Source organism: Arachis ipaensis, chromosome B03, assembly GCF_000816755.2.
Source record: "Arachis ipaensis cultivar K30076 chromosome B03, Araip1.1, whole genome shotgun sequence".
Classification (NCBI taxonomy): domain Eukaryota; kingdom Viridiplantae; phylum Streptophyta; class Magnoliopsida; order Fabales; family Fabaceae; genus Arachis; species Arachis ipaensis.
The window spans coordinates 116,218,361-116,234,154 of NC_029787.2; the positions used below are offsets into that span (position 1 = coordinate 116,218,361).

The window sequence follows — 15,794 nt, forward strand, 5'->3', positions numbered from 1 at the left end:
GAAATTTGTATTAGTATATGGTATATTTTATTGATTTCTAAATTTTGTAGTTCTTCAAGGCTCAAGAATTTATTGATAAGGAGATGTATGAGGAATTGCTAAAGATTTTTACTCGGTACAAATTCAGAAATTACTTTAAGTTTATCTTAACGTTTTTACTTATAGTTTGATCTATAATCACCAAAAAAAGATATAATTATTTTTCTTCTTTACACTTTTTGTAGGCACAAGAAAGATTTTTTAAATACAGATCCATACTTTGACTTACCACTTAAAAAAAAAGGTCCCTAAACAAAGAAAAAGAATATAACTTTTAAATATGGCTCATTTTTTGTAAATAATCGTTTTTTTTATTTATTTTTATGACTTTGAGTTAGATAGAAGAAGATAAAATATNATTTATGATTTATAATTTAATGTAGGATTAGAATATAGAATTAATTGTTTATATAATTTATAGTATTATGATATACATATTATGTGTAAAACTCCCAAAATTAGTAAATAATTAGTCAATAAATTAAATTTTAATTTAGAAAATTAAAAATGTGAATATTACATTAAAATAGGATAGAGCTCTTTAAAACGAAAATTTTGACACTAATTTCAAAAAATTTGGCCCAAGATTGGGTCGAACAGACCAAACCAGTTGAACCGGGTCCAAACCGAGTCCGTGGCCCCAACCAAATCACTTAACATATGAGCTAAGGCTCATATCTTCCCATTTCAGCATGCAAAACACGCTGGGCAGCTAGCCAAAGGGGGAAGAACACCATGAGTTTCTAGGGATAAACGCGGATCGGATCGGATCGGATCCAATATCTGCAGTTTTTAAGGTTGGATCCGATCCGATCCGCACATTTGCGGATCGAATCAGATCAGATATCGGATATATCCGCAAAATACAAAAATATTTTTAAAAGCTTATTTTTATTAAAAAAATATCAATAAAATTCATTTTTTCTATTCTTTTAAATATGTTTACTCTTAAATAATAAATTAAAATAATACAACATATATGATCATTATTAGTTGAAATAAAATATAAAAGAATATTTACTTATTTATTTCTTTATTAATTAGTGTGCGGATCCGATCCGATCCGATCCGAAAGCCTTGCGAATTGGATCCATATCCGCAAATTTCGGATCGAATTCGGATAAACACCGCGGATATGCGGATCGGATCCGATCCATAAACACCCCTATGAGTTCCCAAACCCTTGGCATTAATTCAAATCCACGTAACTTTTGATTCGAAGCTCCGATTGACGATCCGTTTGCAGCCACGCGACCGCAGCGTCGAGCTCTACAAAGCCCAGTCTTTTATTAGGTATGGAACTCACTTCTCAATTTCAGAATTCTCCTTCCCAAATTTCGAAATTCAATGAGAATCTATGTTGAATTTTGTTTAATTTTGGTGTTTAGGTTGGAATTAACTTGCGGGTATTGTCGAGTTTAGCTCATTAGAGCTATGGGTTAGGTAAGCACCCACAAATCCTTTTAAAATTTTGAGTTAGTGAGCTTTACATTGATTGTGTTGATAAATGTGTTGTTAGATTAAAATTGGTTGTTGACTGGAGTCGATTTGAGAATTTGGGAAGCTTGTGATAAAGTCTTGGAGGCTGGGTTTTGCTTGAAAAGAAGCAGGAATTTCAAAGTTTGGGGTGTAAAATATAAGAGAGGTGTTCCGGGTTTATCGGAGAATGGGCCAAGGTATGGTTTCGGTTTCTCATAATTAAAATATAATGTGTCATGAAAACGTAGGTTAGTTGACTGTAAGATAAGATTTGAATTGTTGATTAGTGATATTGATTGATTATGTGGATTGGGAATTGTTGATTATGTTGGGAATAAGTAGTATGACCACAATCCAATCAATCACGTGTCAAATAATTTGTTATTGTTATTATATTAAAATGTTAATATAATAACGTCCTTGATTAAATTTAGAGATTTATCATTGTGATAGTGATCACAATATTATTGAGAGATGAATATTTTATAATTTAATCTAAATTGTTCTTGGTCATAGGATTATTAAAAAGGACATTAATAGTCTAGAAAGATCAATATATATATAATGGTCTTCATTAGATGAAGATTAATAGATCTCATTTATTAAATTATATATATTGATGGTACATATAGAGATGTGACCATTGAATTGACTCACTCTGAGAATTTCTAATGGTTATAATTACCGTATATTTGTCAATAGATATTCTCAAGATGAACATAGTAATAGAGTTTCCTTTGACCTGCGACTGTCATAGTAATTAACAATGTATTTATTATACTTTGATTCCAGACACCTAATACCCTAGGGTGCTAGTTGAATGGATATTAGGTATGATTTAAATACTTGTAGAATTAATGATTAGTCAATAAGAAATCCGTCAACTCTCGGTAAAGAGTTTGAGCTCTCTGATTATAATGACTGAGATGAATAAAATCTTGGTCAAGGGGATTGAATGAATGAAGAAATGAGTTTCTTAGGTCATTCACAGTTCATTATAATAATGGTAACAAGTTAGAGTTTGATAATTAAACCATACTCTAAGGGTTAACCAAGAGCTGGAAAGATGGAAGAAATTATACTTTGTTCTTCTGAGGTTCTTAGTAAAAATATATTACTTCATACTATCGGGTCGTTGAGGAGTGTTACTAGACGCCAATCTTGATTAGTAAATTTAGTATGACTAATTTACTACCCGCTTAGTATTGAACCTATGGGGTCACACACTAACGAGTGTTCTAATCTTTGCTGTAGAATTATTTAATTATTATTTTGATTTGATCAAATAAATAATTATATTGATTCAAATGGAATATTATTATATTCTTTGCTACCACCAAGAATATTATAATAGTATGATAATTCAGAATATTAAATGAGATTTGAGAATAATTAGTTATTCTATTTGTAAACTTGAATTCTAAATTTGGATGAGATCCTAATTGATTCTATTTCAAATTGAATTATGATATGATTAATGAAATTTGAAGGAGTCAGATTCAGAATTTCAAGGTATGATTTTAAATTTGAATTGCTCAATAACAAATCTCATACTATATATATGTATGTAAGAGTAGAGAAAAGAGAGAGAATAACAAGAGTTTTATTCTTTTACCTCTACACACATAAATGTATGTGAGCCTAATTCTTGGAGAAGAATTTTATGGTGTGCAAAAGGTTGCAAAGAGGTTCTCAATTTAGATAAGATATCCATTGGTCAAAGAGTTGACAGGAAAGGTTGGTCTCGGTGTGGATACACATAGTACCTTCGTACCATCGAAGGAGAAAAAGGATTTTTACTAGCGTACTCAGGTATTTAGATCTGATCTATATATTATTGGAATAAAGTTTAAGCACAAAATAGATCTTTAAGGATTACTTTTTTTTCTTCTGCTGCGTATTATGAACACATGGTAATCCTTCAGTGGTATCAGAGCTTTGGCTTTTTTGTGTTTAAATTTAGTTTAATTCCTCTGTTGGTCCCTTTAGTTTTGCAAAATTTTTAATTAGGTCCTTGTACTTTTTTTCCTTTTAATTGAGCCCTTGCACCAATTTTTTTTTTAATTGGGTTCCTACACTTTTTTTTTCCTTTTATTTGGGTCCCTGTACCAATTTTTTATTTTTAGTTGGATCCCTATAAAATTAAGCCAATTACTGCTAAGAGGGACCTAATTGAAAAAAAAAAATTAGTGCAGGGACCCAATTAAAAGGAAAAAAAGTATAGGACCTAATTGAAAATTTTGCGAAACTATAGGGATTAACAGAGTAATTAAACCTTTAAATTTTTATTCCTATTTTCTTAAAGTTTATGAATTAATAGAATTAATTCAAATTGTTTTTAAGCATGTGATGTATTTATTTCTATTGAGATGGTTTTCTAATAAATTAATAATTAATTTATTTGAATGTTAATTATTTAATTGTGATCAAATTATTATTTTTATGGTTATGATTTTTTTTTTTGTTTCTTATATATATAAGTGTATATATAAAAGTCAAATTTGCTTTGATAATTTTTAAGGCTAAACGTTAGTACATGAAAAATCAAATTTTGATTTGATTGATGTGTTTTGAACACTATAATTTTAGAAATTAGTTTTTTCTAATGTTCTTGATTATAAAGAGCGGCCTGACAACCAGGAGTTTTATTTTCAAGATAATAACCAGTGTATACATTTGATGTATTAAAGATTTAAATTTATATTTTTACCTAGACAACCTGGGAGTATAAAATTTAATCCATAAATACTGGTAGAAATTCTCTAATAATTGAGATAAATCCTAAAAGTTAGGAGTTTGCCAAAAATAAATTTATCTCTTGTTTACAAGGAGCAACCTGACAACCAGAAAATTTGTACTCAAAGATAGAATTTATTTATGCATATGGTGATGTATAAGAAGAATTAATTTTATACTTGAACCTAGACAACCTAGGGGTATAAAATATAATTCAGTTAAATAATTGTTTGACAACCAAATAACCATTTGGGATTATAATTGTATGTGATACAATTTAATCATATTTATTTGGAATAGGTATGAGTAGCAACTTGACAATCAAGGTACTCATTCACAATTCTAAATAATTTTGTCAGAAATATAGATTTCTTAATTTACTTTCATATTTTAAATTTTTTAAATATGTCCACCTTTTGTGTGACATACCTGAAAGTAATATATTAAATACAATTTGAGAATTATATTTTCAAAGGATTATCACTGAGATGAAAATCCTACTGAAGTAATATCCTCAAATAAAATTGGTTATGAACTGTTAGAACTTGTAAAGTATTTAAAATATTATTTTACTACAATATGGGTTGTTTTAACAACCATGAGTTCTAATTTCATAAGCATTTTTCCACTATTTATTATTGAACATCTTGAGAAGATCTGGTGCTCAAAGTAAGATAGTATGACTATCAAAATTTCTTTTTTAAATTAGTGGGAGTATTGGACGATATATTTTGAATTAAATAACTTTAGAAGTTGGAATGCCATTAGGCAAATGACTTTAGCGAGATTTGTTTTTGCAAGTATTTTTGGAGATTTATTTTGTTACAAACAATTTATAAATGACCATAATATGATTAAGGTTCGTGATCTTTTGAAAAACTCAATATGAGTATTGAGGATGCGAATCAAAAATTGCTCTTAAGGGTTGGTTTGACCAGTAATAAAGATATTGAGTATTTTTATTATAAGAGCTTAAAGTAAAATATCTAATTATCTAATTGATATTCTATTGAATAGAGAATGAGATTCTCTCAATACACAAATATTAGTACTCTATGTATCCTATCATGGTTAAAAATATGAAATTTGATTTAGTTGAGTATCATTATTTGTTAAATATCTGGACTACATTTTAGAAATATTACTAAATTAATAAATTTCTCATTAAATCAATCTTTTTATCCATATGAGATATGAAAAAGGCATAAGCTGAAACTCAAGAATATTAGAGTTTGGAGATGTCTTATATGTGTTAAGAGATTGCACAATAATAGAATTGATATTAGGTCCAATAAATAAGATTTATTGGTTACCCTAAAAAAATAATGAGATTATTTTTATCACTCTTTTTATGACAAAATGTCTGTGATAAGAGGTTAAACTCCTTTTTAGAAAAGGGATTCCATCTTAAAGAAAGAGTGGGAGTACAATTACTTTTATTAGAATTGTATACCACTCAATAGAGGATATACTTTCTCCTGAAAGTATAAAAGGTTTGATCGTCAAACTAACTTTTTGAAAAAGTAGCCTATTTGTATAATGATACAATTCTATAAAGATAGATCTAATGGTTACTTAGATTTTTTTATAACTATGTTCAATAAGGATTGTTCTTAAAATAAAATTATGCACTATTGTAGTGGGAGATTTCATGTTTTGAGAAAACGTGATATTTATTATGCACTAGATGTATTTTTAAAAAGGTCAAGCAAACATGCTCAAGAGCAAAGGTGTTTAAGGTCAAAAGAGTTTTGATAAATACAAATGTGCATTGAAAAATTATACACATGATTGATTGGTTCTAGTACAAGTGGAAGATTATTGTGATAATAGTATGCCCAAGATCCAATCTATCATGATTGGCTCTCGTGCAAGTGGGAGATTGTTGGGAATAAGTAGTATGACTACAATCTAATCAATCACGTGTCAAATAATTTGTTATTGTTATTATATTAAAATATTAATATAATAACGTCATTGATTAAATTTAGAGATTTATCATTGTGATAGTGATCACAATATTGAGAGATGAATATTTTATAATTTAATCTAAATTGTTCTTGGTCATAGAATTATTAAAAAGGACATCAATAATCTAGAAAGATCAATATATATATAATGGTCTTCATTGGATGAAAATTAATAGATCTCATTTATTAAATTATATATATAGATGGTGCATATAGAGATATGACCATTAAACTGACTCACTCTGAGAATTTCTAATGGTTATAATTACCGTATATTTGTCAATAGGATATTCTCAAGATGAACATAGTAATAGAGTTTCCTTTGACCTGCGACTGTCATAGTAATTAACAATGTATTTATTATACTTTGATTCCGGACACCTAATACCCTAGGGTGCTAGTTGAATGGATATTGGGTATGATTTAAATGCTTGTAGAATTAATGATTAGTCAATAAGGAATCCGTCAACTCTCGGTAAAGAGTTTGAGCTCTATGATTATAATGACTGAGATGAATAAAACATTGGCCAAGGGGATTGAATGAATGAAAAAATGAGTTTCTTAGGTCATTCACAGTTCATTATAATAATGGTAACAAGTTAGAGTTTGATAATTAAACCATACTCTAAGGGTTAACCAAGAGTTAGAAAGATGGAAGGAATTATACTTTGTTCTTCTGAGGTTCTTAGTAAAAATATATTACTTCATACTATCGAATCGTTGAGGAGTGTTGCTAGACGCCAACCTTGATTAGTAAATTTAATATGACTAATTTACTACCCGCTTAGTATTGAACCTATGGGGTCACACACTAACGAGTGTTCTAATCTTTGCTATAGAATTATTTAATTATTATTTTGATTTGATCAAATAAATAATTATATTGATTCAAATGGAACATTATTATATTCTTTGCTAGCATCAAGAATATAATAATAGTATGATAATTCAGAATATTAAATGAGATTTGAGAATAATTAGTTATTCTATTTGTAAACTTGAATTCTAAATTTGGATGAGATCCTAATTGATTCTGTTTCAAATTGAATTATGATATGATTAATGAAATTTGAAGGAGTCAGATTTGGAATTTCAAGGTATGATTTAAATTTGAATTGAGATTCAAATTTAAAATCAATAACAAATCTCATACTATATATATGTATGCTAAGAGTAGTGAAAATAGAGAGAATAACAAGAGTTTTATTCTTTTACCTCTGTACACATAAATGTATGTGAGCCTAATTCTTGGAGAAGAATTTTATGGCGTGCAAAAGGTTGCAAAGAGGTTCTCAATTTAGATAAGATATCCATTGGTCAAAGAGTTGACAGGAAAGGTTGGTCTCGGTGTGGATACGCATAGTACCTTCGTACCATCGAAGGAGAAAAAGGATTTTTACTAGCGTACTCAGGTATTTAGATCTGATCTATATATTATTGGAATAAAGTTTAAACACAAAATAGATCTTTAAGGATTACTTTCTTTTCTTCCACTGCGTGTTATGAACACACGGTAATCCTTCAGATTAGTGATATTGATTGATTATGTGGATTGGGGATTATTTGATGACCAATTGTTGAGAATTTCTGAATTTTGATGATTATATTGGATTGTTGTTGTTGAGATGGTTATTGATGTATTGTGATGGCGATGAATTTGATTGGTAGTTGATTTGGAATTGATTTTGAGAAGTATTAAAGGGGTTGAATTTTGAAATACTAAACTACTTGTTGAAAATCTGAAGTTTTGAAATGAAACGACAACTTTGAAAGTGAACTGACATCTTAATAGTGATTAAAATTAGATGAGACTAAAAGCTAAGCGAACTACAACAAGTATAGTTATCAATATTCAATTTTAAATGTTTCGTATTAACTAGAGAATTAGTTATGATTTTTCAAAGTTGAATTATAAAATTTGATTTTCGGCATTACTTTTAAACGAAGTCAGAAACTTTGAAAAGTTATAACTAATTCTGTGATCATAGGAATTGCATGGGACCAAGTCTGGATTAAACTTCGAAATATAGGGAATTGGACTAGAAAATTTGAGGCATTTTTGTTAAATGTACAATTTATGGAGAATTTTTAAATTTAAGTTGATAAATCTGTCCTGCATCAGAGAAGTTCAAACATGGCAGTAACTTGTTTGTTTTGTTGCGACTCCTACGAGCTGAGTTTTGGAGTGAAACTAATTTTGTTTTAAAATTGATTAACTTGGTTTATTGCTCTAAAATTTTAGAATTTTAGGAGTTAAGGATTGGGAGTTGTGAATTTTTAAAAATTGGTGATCAAGGCCAGAAAGAACAAGTTTTCAGCAAGTTATGCATCAACTTTTAATGCTTGTAACTCTTAGAATTGAATAGAAATTGGGTTGAAACTAAGACACACTTGTTGCTATATAAGTTAGGAGTTTTTAAATCAAATTTTAGCCTAGTTGAAGTTTTTTAGTAAAAGTTATACAAGTTGAAAGATACTAAGCTGCTTGATTTCTAAAATAGATTTTGAATTATTTCTATCTAACTTTCAAATGATGTAACTTCTTTATTAAAAATGATATTGACCTGGAATCAATTGAAAAAGAAAATTGGATAAGTTAAATTTAACCATATTAATTTTGAAGGTGGTTGGAATTAATTTAAATTTTATATAGAATATTGAATATTACACACTGCTGCTGTTTTTCTGGTTTTTAAGCACTGCAGAGCAGGCACGGTTTTTCTTCTATTCCCGAGGCTAGATTGATCAGAAAATGATGATTTTTAGTTTATTAGAAAGTTTAATCTGAGATGGTTGCCTGGACATAAAGTTTGTACAATTCCAAATTCATTTAGAATTTTAAAAATAGAATTGAAATTAGGCTGCCGGTGTTATTTTGGTAACTACCTTGGGTATGGATCTTAAGAAAAGATTCCTATATTATTATCAAATATTTTTGAGAATGTACTGTTGTAATACTTGCTGATAAAAGGTTGGTGAAATGTTGAGAAAGAGGTTTAAATATGAAATTGTTTTGAGCTTGACTTGGCAAAGTTCATGGTGGTTTACCGCTTGCCCATTGTCGAGACGTATGTGGGGTTCATGGTGGTGTACCGCCCACATGTTTTTAAAAGAAAGAGAATGTATGTGGGGTTCGTAGTAGTGTACCGCCCACATGTTTTTAAAAGAGAATGTTGTGTGAGGTTCGTGGTGGTTTACCGCCCACATGTGTGTGTTGTTTTTCCAATTGAAGATCTTGCGAGGTTCGTGGTGGTGTACCGCTCACAATGGTGGGGTTCGTGGTGGTGTACCGCCCGCCAGGTGGGGTTCTTGGTGGTGTACTGCCCACCGGTTTTCAAGAGGACGATATCCGGGTTAGCTACCGGATGTGTCGGGCTCTGACAAAGTAACCAACACGTGAGCTCACGGCCAGTAGGAAAGGCATGCATCATATGCATTTATGTAACTTGTTTGGTTTTCACTACTTGGGTTTGCTTACTTGAATATCTATGCTTATTTGCTATATTTGCTGTGTTTGAATGTCTACTTGTGCTTGCCTTGTCTGCTTTGTCTGTTTGTGCATTGGTGTTTTGGAGGATTGGAGAAAGAGATGAAGAGCTTATGGGTTAAGTTAGGAAGTTAGATAGAACCAGGAATCCTTAGATACCTCACTCTGTTTATGGTTTAAAATGTTGGTTTTAAGTTTGAATCTATTGTCGGAAGTTCTAGGATTGCCTTCGGCTTTTCCGGGACCTTATATGTTAGTTATGTGGGCATCGTTACCATGCTGAGAATCTCCGGTTCTCATCCCATACATATTTTGTGGTTTTCAGATGCAGGACGTGAGACACCTCGCTGAGGCATACTGAAAGCTTCTGATAGCAGAGATCTTTGTCTTTGGAACTTTATTTTGAATATATGTATATATGTAGATACTTTTATCTCCACTACTTATGTACTGATGTATTAACTTCCTCTTAGAAGTTATTTTGGAGAAATAGGTTCTGTAACTCTGTATCTTGGGCTTATTTTGGGTTCTCTTATATATATGTTATATACTTATGTGCTTAAGTCGGTTTAATTTGTCTTCGCGAGCCGAGTCCTGAGTTTTGATATTTGTTCCTTGGAGCTCTCTTTCGGTTATATCTATATTAGCTTCTCTTATCTTTCCGTTTTTCATTTATGTAGCGCGAGTGTTGTGTTTTTCATTTTACCATTTTCGATTTTAACTTTTCTTCAAAGAATCCTAATAATAAATCTTTTTCACTATATATATATATATATATATTTACTTTTAGAAGTCGTAGCGCCTTGTCACCTCTGTTTTACATCCTAGGTGTAAAGTTTTGTGTGGTAGGGTGATACATTATGATTTAAGGTGCTTAGTCTAAGTGTTTGAGCTTTAATATTTAGGAGTTAGAGTATATAGTTTAGAGTTGTTTGATAATGAAATAAGATTAATGGTATATAGTAGAGTAGGATATGCATCATGTATTTGGAGTTAAGAATTTATTATTTATAGTTTAAGATTTAAAAGTTAATCCTTGTAATATATATTTTATTATTTATGGCTTATGACTTAGTATTTAGATTTTAGGGTTGAGTTTTAGAATTTAATTAAAGATTGATAAAGAAAGATAAATTATTTAACGTTTAGGGTTAAATTTTAAAAATTTAATTAGAGGTTGATGAAAAAGAATAAATATTATTGTTAATTATCTTAGAATATGTTTCTTTGTATTTTTTTGGGGTTTTTAACTTTTTATTTATTAGTTTTTGGGTCAGACTTTTTTTTTGTATTCTTTTTTTTGGAATAGGGTCAAGGTCCATAAGTTGGATCCGACCCAACAGGCCTAACCAATCCGTTAATCCGTTTCCATTTCTGCTGTCATCTCTAACGCAACAATGGACAAATAACTCTATTAATGTTGAGAAAGGATTCCTACAATACATAACAAAAAATCAAAAGACCATTACTATATATCTCATAGTCTAAAACAAAAAATTTATGTACATACAATAAAATTCATAAATAGGGTTTCACTCTAATTCAAAACAAGAATACGAAAAGCCCAATCAAATTCAACTGGTCTGACCCATAATCTACACGATTTTACAAAATACAAAAAAATCATCCTTAATCAAGGCCTAGCCTGATGTCACATTAGCACTAATGAAATATAGTTCAATCAGGTTTATAAATTAAGTAGGGCACGTGCATAGGGGAACAATAAATACTATAGTTTGCTGATCATGTCCAGAAATTATTTTCAGTTTTTTTTTATTCTAGACACTTGTCAATAATATATTTTGACAACACATTAATACATGTATAGAAGATTCTCTTTTTCTATACCATAAAATTCACCATTGCCTCATATATGTGCCTCTATTTATACATGCATGGAGACCTCTTTTTTCACTCTCATTAAATGTGACTTTCCTTGGTAACATATATTTCAGTATGGAAAAAATGAGCCGCCATGTTAAATGGGCATCCATCTCATTCTTATTACAACACTCCCCTTGGATGACCATTTAGGATTATGCCTCATTAAAATCTTACTAAAGCAAAACCCAATGGAAAAAAAAATTTTAGTGAAAGAAAAAGAGTATAATATCCTTTGTGATGGGGACTGCCTCCTTAAAAACCTTGTTAAGAAAAATCCAATGAAAAAAAAAACTTGATCACGGAAAAAAGAATATAGCCTCCCCTTCTTGTCACCATTATTTAATATCTCGAAATTGCCGCATCCCAATCTGATGTATCAATCTTTCAAAGGAGGATCTTAGAAGTGACTTTGTAAATAAATCTGCCAGATTATCGCTTGAGCGGGTCTGTTGGACATCAATTGTTCCTTGATTTTGAAAATTGTGAGTGAAAAAAAATTTGGGAGAAATATGCTTTGTTTTATCACCTTTGAGGTATCCACTCTTAAGTTGAGCAATGCATGTTGTATTATCTTTAAACAGGACAGTTGGAGCTATCTTATGATCAATTAGTCCACATGATGACAGAATATATTGGATCAAACTCTTGAGAAAAAAAATACTCGCGACTAGCTTCATGTATTGCTAGTATTTCAGCATGATTAGATGATGTTACTGCAATCGTCTGTTTCGTGGACCTCCATGATATAGCTGTACCACCATATGTGAACAGATATCCTGTTTGAGATTTCCCTTTGTGTGGGTCGGACAAGTATCCTGCATCTGCATAGCCAACTAGTTGTGACTTGGATTCATATGGATAAAACAATCTCATATCAACTATTCCATGAAGATATCGAAAGATTTGTTTGATTCCATTCCAATGTCTTCTGGTTGGAGAGGAACTATACCTTGCTAATAAATTCACAGCAAATAATATATCGGGTTGTGTATTATTAGAAGATACATTAGCGCTCCAATGGCACTAAGATATGGTACTTCAAGACCAATGATATCTTTATTTTCTTTTTTAGGATGGAATTGATCATTTTTCACATCTAAAGACCTTACGATCATTGTGGTACTTAATGGATGTGACTTATCCATATAAAATCTCTTCAAGATCTTTTCTGTGTATGTTGTTTGATGAATAAAGATCCCATTTTTTGTATGCTCGATCTGCAGGCCGAGACAAAATTTAGTCTTTCCAAGATCTTTCATCTCAAACTCTTCTTTTAGAACTTTTATAGTTGTTAGAATCTCTTCAGGGGTTCCAATAATATTTAAATCATCAACGTACACAGCAATTATAATGAACCCAGATGCAAATTTCTTTATGAAAATACATGGACAAATATATCATTCTTGAATCCGTTTTTGGCCAAATACTCAGTAAGACGATTATACCACATTCGTCTAGATTGCTTTAGACCATATAAAGATCTTTACAATTTAATTGAGTATAACCCCTGTGAATATTCACTGGATAGTTTAGACATCTTTAGTCCTTCAGGGAATTTCATATAGATATTACGATCTAATGATCCGTATAAATATGCTGTTACCATATCCATTAAATGCATATGTAGTTTATGGTATGCGGATAAACTGACCAAATAACGCAATGTTATTGCATCCACTACAGGGGAATATGTTTCTTCATAATCTATACCGGGCCTTTGTGAAAAATCTTATGCCACAAGTCGAGCTTTGTAGCGTACAACTTCATTTTTCTCATTTCGTTTTCTCACAAATACCCATCTGTATCCAACAGGTTTTACATCTTCTAGTGTACGGACTACAGGTTCAAAGACTTCATGTTTTGTAAGTGAGTCTAACTCAGTCTTCATAGTTTCTTCCCATTTTGGCCAATCATTTCTTTGTTGATATTCTTGAACTGTTCTTGGCTTAAGATCCTACTTTCATGCATGATATTTAATGCCACATTATATGCAAATATTTTATTGACAATTGTCTTATTTCGGTTCTATTTTTCTCCTGTAAAGACATAATTTATCGAGATCTCGTCATTTTCACAATTTTCAGGTACCTGAACGTCTTTTGGCGTCAAAACTATATCAGAATTTTGGACAACTGCAGGTGTCTTTACTATGTCTTTTTCAACAGGAATATGATTTACCTCTTTTCTTTTTCGAGGATTTTTGTCTTTGAAATCGACAAGCATACCACGCTTCTGACGTGAATTTGTTTCGGTGGCTATTCGTCCGACTGAGACATCAATTCGAATTGGAGCATTTTTAGCTGGTATATATAGGATTTAGTTATCCTTTTTGTATTAGAAAGTGCATTAGGCAATTCATTTGCTATTCTTTGCAAATGTATAATCTTTTGAACTTCTAGTTTACATTGCCCTGATCGAGGATCTAAATGCATTAAAGATGATGCATTCCAATTAAGTTCCTTTTTAAGAAGCTTATTCTCTCTCCCTAATGTTGGAAATTTTGATTCATCAAAATGATAATATGCAAATCGGAATTTAAATACATCTCCAGTTTGTATCTCAAGATACCTCACTGTAGAGGGAGAATCATATCCAACATATATCCCCAATTTTTTTTGGGGTCCTGTTTTGGTGCGAGAAGGTGGTGCAATGAGAACATATATCACACACCCGAATATTCTTAAATGGAAAACATTTGGCTGCTGGCCAAAAGCTAATTGCATAGGAAAAAACTGATGATAACTTGTTGGTTTTAAACGAATAAGTGTTACGGCATGTAAAATAGCATGCCCCAAGCTGAGGTTGGGAGATTTGTTCTCATAAATAAGGTTCTAGCAATTAACTGGAGGCGTTTAATAAGTGATTCTGCTAACCCATTTTGTGTATGAACATGAGCTACTGGATGTTCAACGCTTATTCTATTAGCCATACAATAAGCATAAAAGGCTTGGGAAGTAAATTCACCAGCATTATTAAGACAGATTGCTCGGATTGGATTTTCTGGAAATTGTGCTTTTAATCGAATAATTTGAGCAAATAATCTCGCAAATGGCAGGTTGCGAAAAGACAATAAGCACACATGTGACGATTTCTAGGAATTCAGGGGACTCAAATCCAATCTTTACTGGTGATGACTTTAAAATTAGTTTTTCTTGAGAACATGCAACACAACAAAATTCACTAGATTTAAGAATCTTCTGGTTCTTTAGTAAATGTCAATGCAGGGACGGATCCAGAAATTTTAATATGAAGGGGCCGAATTTTAAATAATTTTTTTTCATTCCATAAAATTAATTAACATATAATTATTAAAGTTAGTTTTTTAAAAGATTTAACAAAAATAATATATATAAAACTATTAAATTATATAATATTTTTTATTTTTTAAACACACATCTCGTATATAACTATAGTTTGTTAAAATTTGGGGGGCACTACTCGCCCCCTCTAGGTCCGTCTTTGTGTCCATGTGAGTTTTCAATAATTCTCCATATCATGGTTGTTCTCGGATAACCCAGTGGATCATGCCAAGTTATGAATTTATTTGGGCTGGTAAACTTCTGGTTTATAATGGCACGTGATTCAATTGCACTAATTTTAGTAAAATATAACTCAGATGAAAGTGAGGGTAACTTTTCTAATATAACCTTTTTATTTGAATCATGAGTTGTGATATATAAGTACTCATGATTTTCCTCATTCATTGTTTCAATATGATATCCATTTCGACGAATATCTTTAAAACTCAATAAGTTCCTTAGAGACTTAGTAAACAATAGTGCATTATTTATTATGAATTTTGTTCCTCCCTAAAACAAAACTATAACTCTTCCGGAACCTTCTATCACATTGCCTGAGCCAATAATAATATTAACATATTCTTCTTTTGGCATAAGATGAGTAAAATATATAGTACTTTTGAGAATGGTGTGCGAACTTGTATTATCCGCAAGGCAAACATCTTTACTATATGTCTTGCTTTTTTTTTCAAAGACAAATAATAATAAAATGAATAGAAATATTTGCACAGTAAAATTATTTTCTTAATTAAAAATATTTTTCTAAAAAGTATAGTATATACTAAAAATTTTATTATTATTATCTTAGCGCATTCAGTAATTTTTAAATTCATAAATATTTTATTAAACATTATTTATATATATCATACTTGAAATTTAAATACATTGAAAATAAAACTT

General features: G+C 30.5%; 1 long non-coding RNA gene across 1 annotated transcript; it reads left to right on the plus strand.

Annotated features, from left to right (window-relative positions):
- On the plus strand, window positions 1,410–10,209 carry LOC110269804. Its single transcript, XR_002358562.1, has 3 exons — window positions 1,410–1,482; window positions 1,559–1,715; window positions 10,037–10,209. It is a non-coding gene; the product is annotated as an uncharacterized LOC110269804 (long non-coding RNA).